Below are 7,773 nucleotides of genomic sequence, written 5' to 3' on the forward strand. Positions count from 1 at the left end.
AAGATGCACCTAACCCTCAAGAGATTGGAGGCCCCAGGGAGTGGAGAAGTTTGGTGGGCTGGGGGTTGGGGAGGTGGGGACATCCTTGTGGAGACAGGGGGTAGGGAGGAGGTATGGGATGGGGAATAGTCAGAGGGTGGACCACGAGTGGTATAAAATCTGGAGTGTTAAAAAAAAAACAAAAAACTTTCTGAGTCTGAGGACAGCCTGGTCTACAGAGTGAGTTCCAGGACAGCCAGGGCTACACAGAGAAACCCAGTCTCGAAAAAACAAAACAAAACAAAACAAAACAAAACAAGAGAAACAAACAAACAAACAAAAAGAATAGAGAGCATCTTAGGTCAAGAGAGACAAACAGAATCCCTATCTATTAGTATCTATTAGTCTAACTACCTCTCATCAAGCTAAATGCTTAGATTCAAAATAAGTAAATTACTGGGGCTAGAGAGAAGGCTTTATAGTAGGTTTGATTCCCAGCAATATTGTGATGGCTCACAACCATGTGTAACTCCAATTCCAGAGAATCTAATCCCTTCTTCCAACCTCTTTAAGCCTTGCATACAGGTGGAGCACATGAATACAAACAAAATGTGCATGCACATACGGTCAAGTTGATATATCCTTTTTTTTTTCCAAATTACCAATGTCCAAGTTTGCCTGCAGACATGGAGGCTGAAGAGATGGCTTGCTGCTGTGAGTGTCTGCTGCTCTTGCAGAGCACCCCATTGAGATGAGTAGCTTAAAACTCCCTGTAACTCTTGTTCCCATGGAAACAATGACCTCTTCTGGCCATCATGGGCACCTGCACGCAGATGGCATATACTCACACAGATATACAAAGCTACACAAAAAATAAAAAAATAAAAATAAAAATAAAGCGGGGCTTGGTGGCACAGGCCTTTAATCCCAGCACTATGGAGGCAGAGTCGTGTGAATCTCTGAGGTCAAGGCCAGCCTGGTATTAAAATATTAAAGTCCAGCAATCAAAAGCCTCCCTTTGGCTACCTTAATTAATATGTCTAATCAAAACAAAGCAACTCATCCTAACACAGGTTTCCTCTTTTACTTTTATAAACTGCCATTTGCCTAAGGACCATGTCTGTCTCCACTTTATCCAGAGGCAGTCCCTTTGTCTGGGGCAAATATTTCTTTCCCCTCTCCCTTGTCTTCTATCCACACTCTTTGTCCCTCTGGAGCAAATAAATCTCCTTTGTGTTGAGAACTTGGTCTTGGTGTGTCCTGTGCAAACTCCAGTCTTTTCAAACAGAACATCAAAAGCGAAAATCTTGTACCTGTCAGTGAATGGTGGAGCACACCTTCAATCATAGAACTTCAGAGGCAGAGGCCAGAGGAGCCCTGTGGGTTCTAGGCCAGCTTAGTCTACATTTGTGAGATCCTGTCTCAAGACCGACCAACCAACCAACCAACCAACCAACCAACCAACCAACCAACCAATTAAGCCAGCAAGCAAATTGCCCTTGACAACAGCTGCCAGGTAAACCATTTCCAACAGAGATCCCCAGGGCTCACGCATGGTAAAAAAGTTCCTGCAGTGTTATAGAGAAGCTGAATGCTCAGTCATGGGGTGAAAACCTAACCCAGAACTCCAGCTTGCAACCTCAGCCTCTCCAGGCTGGTTTTGGATGGATGTCTGTAAGCTCCCAATTTCATGATTTCTGTTCTTTTACTTAGAAGCCTTCCCTGAAGAAACGCTCTGCTCTGCCCAGGACTCTGTCAGTTAGTAGTTGCCTTGAAGAGACTTCCTCAGCTTGAAGGGACTTCATCAGCTTGAAGGGACTTCCTCAGGTAGTTTTGCCTGGATACTTGGATACTTGAGGATCTGGTTTGATGGATTTTATGTGCTTCTCTCTCTCTCTCTCTCTCTCTCTCTCTCTCTCTCTCTCTCTCTCTCTCTCTCTCTCTCCCTCTCCCTCTCCCTCTCCCTCTCCCTCTCCCTCTCCCTCTCCCTCTCCCTCTCCCTCTCCCTCTCCCTCTCCCTCTCCCTCTCCCTCTCCCTCTCTGTCTGTTTGTCTGTCTGTTTCTGTCTGTCTCTTTGTCTGTCTCTCTCTGCGCACCCCCTCTTCTCCACCCTCACTGTAGTCCCAAAGCAGCTTGCAGCAATCTCCATCAAAGAAGTTGCTAGCCCATTATTTCTACCCCAGCCTATCTGCCTTAAGATGCTCCCACGGGAGTTGTCAAAATGGAGGGTACAGGACTGTTCCTCAGCCTGCAGCAATCACAGGAGCTCTCCAGAACGGCTCATCCTTTCCCCATCTCAGCAGCAGCTGTCCTGCAAGAGTCCTCCTCAGTGGCAGCCCCTCCTTTCCAACCACCACAAGAAGCTCTATAGAGATGGTGCCGCAGCCAAGGCCATCTGGGACCAGGCAGGACTTTCCACTCTAAGCCATGGGCCTGATGCTGGGAAAGGGGTGGAGGGTGGGGTGGAAAAAAAGCCACCAATCCTTTCTGCTGAGCAGAAAACCCCACCAATCCTTGAACATGAAAGCCCACCAAATCTTGAGCACCCCAAGATCAGGACTTGAAATCCCCAAATCTCCAGTCTGGAAATCTCTATCATGAACACTAAGAAATCCTATATAAGCCCTACTATTTGTTCAATTCACACTCCTGTAAGCAGGGGCAGCCATCCCTGAGTTTGTAGCTCCTCTCACTTGACACTCCAATAAGTTTCTTTTATGAGATTTGCTGCCTTGTGTGATACTCATCGGAAGAGGCCAAGAAGCAATGAAGAGAAGAAAGGAAGAAGGAAGAGAAGGAGCAGAGCTGAGGCTCCTCAGGGATTCCTCAGCTCAGCTGGGAATGCCCTCCTCTGGGAGCTGCAAAAGCTATGCTGAGGAGGCTGTGTGGTTGTCTCAGGATGCCCTTCCCTTGGAACACGGTCCCACCTCAGAGCTGTGTGGTTCCTGCACTCCTGTGTCTCAAGATACCTTTTCATTGCAATACCTTCTCTACTCAGAGCTATATGGTCACTGGGCTTCCAAGACCCTTTGATCTGAGCAGAAACACTCACAGTCATGGCTATTCTATGCTCTATCTGTCTGCCTGTCTACATGTCCACTTGTCTGCCCTTACTCCTCTTCATTCCCCCACTAACCCTCCTTTACCCAGGATCTGCTGCATGGTGTATTTACTCAGGAGCACACCTTGCCATGGGACCACTAGATACCCACCCTTTACTCCACTGTATTTTATTTTATTTTTGATTTTTAAGTTTTTTTTTTTCAAGACAGGGTTTCTCTGTGTACTCCTGGCTGTCCTGGATCTCACTTTGTAGACCAGGATGGGCTCAAACTCAGAAATCCACCTGTCTCTCCCTCCCAAGTGCTGGGACTAAAGGCGTGGGCCACCATTGCCCGGGTCCATTGTATTTTATAACTGTGAGAGTTTCCTCCAGGCCACTCTCCAAGATTAAAGAAGTTAACCAATCTACACATAGGGAGAAGATTTAACAAAACCAAGGAGAGTCATGGAAAGTACTTACCAAATCCAGAAAGACCAATCCCACAGTCAGAATCTTGTAATCCTTGAATTGCCCCATAAACAGTTCTATACAGCCTAGACTCTTGTTTTATTATAAACATGAATCCATCATACAGCATTATAAATTTACCAGGTTCTTCCTCCATAAAGGAGTGGATTCACTGTGTCAACTTCCAGAGTGAACACTGTCACCTGACAGACATACATATTGTCAAACAGAGGAATGTGGTAATAGCTGTAGCCTTGCCCATTGGTGCTGAAGTCCAGCTGGCTCTATTACAGAGGTGCTGAGGGAGGCAGAGTTCAGGGTCGCAAAACAAGATCTTTATTCACAGTTCTATGTGGGAAGACTCCTGGCCTCCAGTGAGCCAGCAGTAATGTTTACTGGGAACACAGAAGTCCTTGGGCTCAAGCCACTCTGGCCCTTTCCACTGCCAAGTGGATAGAGCACAGAAAGGCTGCTGGAGCAATGCTGGAATTCCAAGTTGGTGGAGGGTGGAGCATGGGGCATCTGATGGAGTGGGGTGGGTTTGGGGAGGGTCTCCTCTGCTGCTTGACCTATGGATTAGCTGCCCCAGAGCTTAGTTATTGTTTCTTTGTTGTTTGTTTCCTCTCACAGATAGAATAACACAGTACAGACTGATCAATGGTCTCTTCAATGGAAAAGAGTGTGCACACCCGACTTCTAGTATAGCAACAACTGCAACTCAGATATAAAGCGCCTAAGCCCATGCTGATTATATTTCTGAGCCTAGATCATTTGTTATACAGATGTGTTCTCTCCTGATTGTCTAATTAATACTGAGGTGAGTGCTTAACTTTCATTTGAAATAAACTACAAGAGCAAAATGTCCACATAGCTCCAGATGTAATACAAAACAATCGTATTACTCAATAGCAAATCCCCCATCATTCTCTAAGCTCAACCTTTCCACACAATGCACCCTCAATGACTTACATGAGTAGGGCATGTCCTTATCTGCCTATATCTACTGAGGATTTGGCTCTACTCCCCAGTGGCATTCTGGTGACTCTCAGGTAAATTCTTAAGGCAAAATAACACCTGATGCAGAGCAGGTTATTAGCTTACTAAACGATGCTCCTGCTAAAGTGGTAGCTCACAGAATGAATTCCTTACTGGAATTGCCTGGGGCGTGGGGGTGGGGTGGGCTCGAGACCGGGAGGAAGGGAGGGGCGATTGCTGCCATAATAGGTTTCTGTCTCAGTAATAAGTATCTTTGCCAATGTAATAAACCAAATCAAATGAGATTTAAAAAGTATAAAAGCAGGTTTATTGGGGGCAGTGCTTAGCCTGGTTTACCAGTCTCAAAGAACAAGGCCAGAAATGTTACCATGCAGACCATGGGGGTGTGGGGGGAAGAAGGGAGGGAAGAGGAGAGGGAGAGAGGGAGAGAGAGGAAGAAAGAGAGAGAAGGGAGGGAGGAGGAGAGGGAGATGGAGAGAGGAAGGAAGGAAGAGAGAGGGAGAGAAGGAAAGAGGGAGGGGTAGGGGGGTGGAGAGGGAGACACAGAGAGAGAATGCTGAGAGAGCTCTGGGATGGTGGGATGGCTGGAGTCACTTTAATCCAGTACACATCTGGGGACCCTGGCCGCAGAAGGTTATGATGTAAGCAGCTGCTAGGTCCCCGAAAGCAGGCCATTGGGATTGCCTATATAGTACCATTCCTCCCTTTTTTGTTTAATTAAAGAAATGAGGAACTAGGAAGGGGTGATGTTGAGGCAGGAAGGAGGGAGAGTCTCGTGTTCTTTAGACTGCTTCCTGCTGTCTTGGGCAACACTATTTTTGGTGACCCTAAGCAAATTGGAATGCTGGTCAAGCCCTGGGAGAACTGGCTGCTTCACTTGCTGTCCAGGCTCTGTAGGACTATCTGGGGCTAAGAAAGTTCAGGCCTAGATGACGCAGTCTGTGAGGCAAGACAACCTACGGCTAGCTGGTTTGAAGCTGTCCTGGATGCAGATGTTGAGGGAACACCTGGATCTGGCAGGATACACACACACACACACACACACACACACACATGGGGCAGAAGATAAAATGAAGGAGCTTAGACAGAAAAATATTTTCTTAGTTGTACATTTGAAACTTTTAGGCCCATGGACTTGGTAGTTGGGGGAGACAAGTCCCAAAACAACACCATCTGGAATAGTCAATAGGTGGGGCACCTTAGGCTTTTATTGACAAGAGTTGTTAACCAGAGTCCATTTGACACATGAGAAGTGGAGTCAAGTCAATTCCCTGAAGCTTAAAAAAATCCTTTTCTTTTCTTTTCTTTTCTTTTCTCTTCTTTTCTTTCCTTCCCCCCCCCTCTCCACCCCCTTTCTCAGTTTACAAAAGAAATTTATGGACAGGAAAGATGGCTCAGTGGTAAAGAGCACTGACTGCTTTTCCAGAGGCCCTGAGTTCAATTCCCGGCAACCACATGGAGGTTCACAACTATCTGTAATGGGATCCAATGCTCACTTCCAGTGTGTCTGAAGAAAGCGACAGTGTACTCACATACATAAAATAAATACATTTTAAAAAGTTCTAGGCATATTAGCATTACCACTGTTTATAATCTGTACTGAGGCCCACCATGTAGAAAAGACAGTAGACTCACAGCTCTGTGTCATGGAGGAAGCTTGTGGAATGATTTTGGGCTAAAAGCATGAATACTATGAAGGAGAAGGGCCAACGTTTGCTTAGTCTTCACTTTTCAGTACGACTACAGACTGTGACAGAGGGGCTCCTTTTCTCTGTCCAGGAGACTGAGCGTGCATAGGTTTAGCACAATGAGAAACACTTTTAAGTCTATACTCAGAAGACAAGCACAGCAAACTTAAAACCTTGAGATTGTGACTATAATAATATTATCAGAACTTGTAATATGAATATTTTAATAGATCCTGGCATGGATTTCTTCCTGCCTTACACCATTTATATTTTCAGATAAAAGACACACACACACACAGCCTTTATATTTTAATATGCCTTAAGCAGCACCATAGCTGGGCAGCTGCCTAACCTCCATGCTGTTAGAATCGACTTTCTATCCATAACCCCAGTATTGCTTACTTAATTCTATGTTCCATCTTGGCTGCTCTTGACCCAATTGAGCAGCCTCTGGGCCATGTTTCTCTTGGCTCTTTTACATGGTGGCTCTTCTCTGCCCCCCCATCCTCCTCCTCCTCCTCCTCCTCCTTCTTCTTCTCCTTCTCCTTCTCCTTCTCCTTCTCCTTCTTCTTCTTCTCCTTCTTCTTCTTCTTCTTCCATAGCAGCTCTCCTCTCCCCTTTCCTGCACACTCTCCTAAGGCATGGCAGCTTTCTCCCTCCCCTTGTTCCACCTGGGAAACCTAACACAAACACACACACACACACACACACACACACACACACACACCACCTATGTCTCTTCTCCCCAGCCATTGGCTGCTGGCATTTATATTTACCAATCAGAATTAACTGGGGCAGGGTCCTTCAGTGTCTTTTAAGCAGACCCTCTCATGCAAGCAGTTTTAAGGGACCTAACTAGCATTAGAATACAAGCAGCATCAGGCCAGCCGACTACAAATGAACTCCCTTGATCAATGCTAAAACTGTGACCCTTGGAAGTCTTAATACAGCAGAAGCAGAGTGAAGAAAAGGAACACGAAGCATTTTTATTTCTTTTATCTGCCGTAAATCACTTTTATCTGCCGTAAATCTCTTTTTGAAAATGATCATTTAGCTTTGTGCAGTGGCAGAATCGTAGCCAATGAGGTTTATCTGAGGTGCGATTATTGCTAAAAATCACCATTTAACCTTTCAAGTCCAACAACCTTCATAACTCAAATTTATACAACTTACTTAAAACACCTTCTTAGACCCTAAAACAGTCTCTTAGGTCCCTCACAACTTAAACTTTCATTTCCTCAGACCTTACATAAACCTTGTTCTTAACATCTTTTTTTTTTTTTTTTTTTTTTTTTTTTTTATGTAATGATTCACCACAGTACACAGGTGGTTGATTACTGGAAGCAGTCACTGTAAAGGGAGTTCCTTTAAGTGAAGGAATGGTAATAAGTTACCTGGAAAGCTGATTTCTGAGTCTGGTAACACAGTAGACTGTGTGTAGACCTAGTAGTAGCAGCTCTGGAAGAGTGAGGCTTGAAGCCTGATTTTTACAAATAAAGAGGACTGAGAAGGCATCTGAAACCTTGGTTGCTACTGTTAAACTAACAGAACTCTCATTAGTCATGAATCCCATCCGAGACCCGAGAAGGATACATTTCA

General features: G+C 45.3%; 1 pseudogene; it reads left to right on the forward strand.

Moving 5' to 3' along the window:
* The first annotated feature begins 7,226 nt into the window (after nucleotides 1-7,226).
* LOC147005388 (U4 spliceosomal RNA) lies at nucleotides 7,227-7,353 on the forward strand (annotated as a pseudogene).
* Nucleotides 7,354-7,773: the final 420 nt, after the last annotated feature.

This window comes from Mus caroli, unplaced genomic scaffold, assembly GCF_978045245.1.
Source record: "Mus caroli unplaced genomic scaffold, Mus_caroli_1 scaffold_4, whole genome shotgun sequence".
Taxonomy (NCBI): domain Eukaryota; kingdom Metazoa; phylum Chordata; class Mammalia; order Rodentia; family Muridae; genus Mus; species Mus caroli.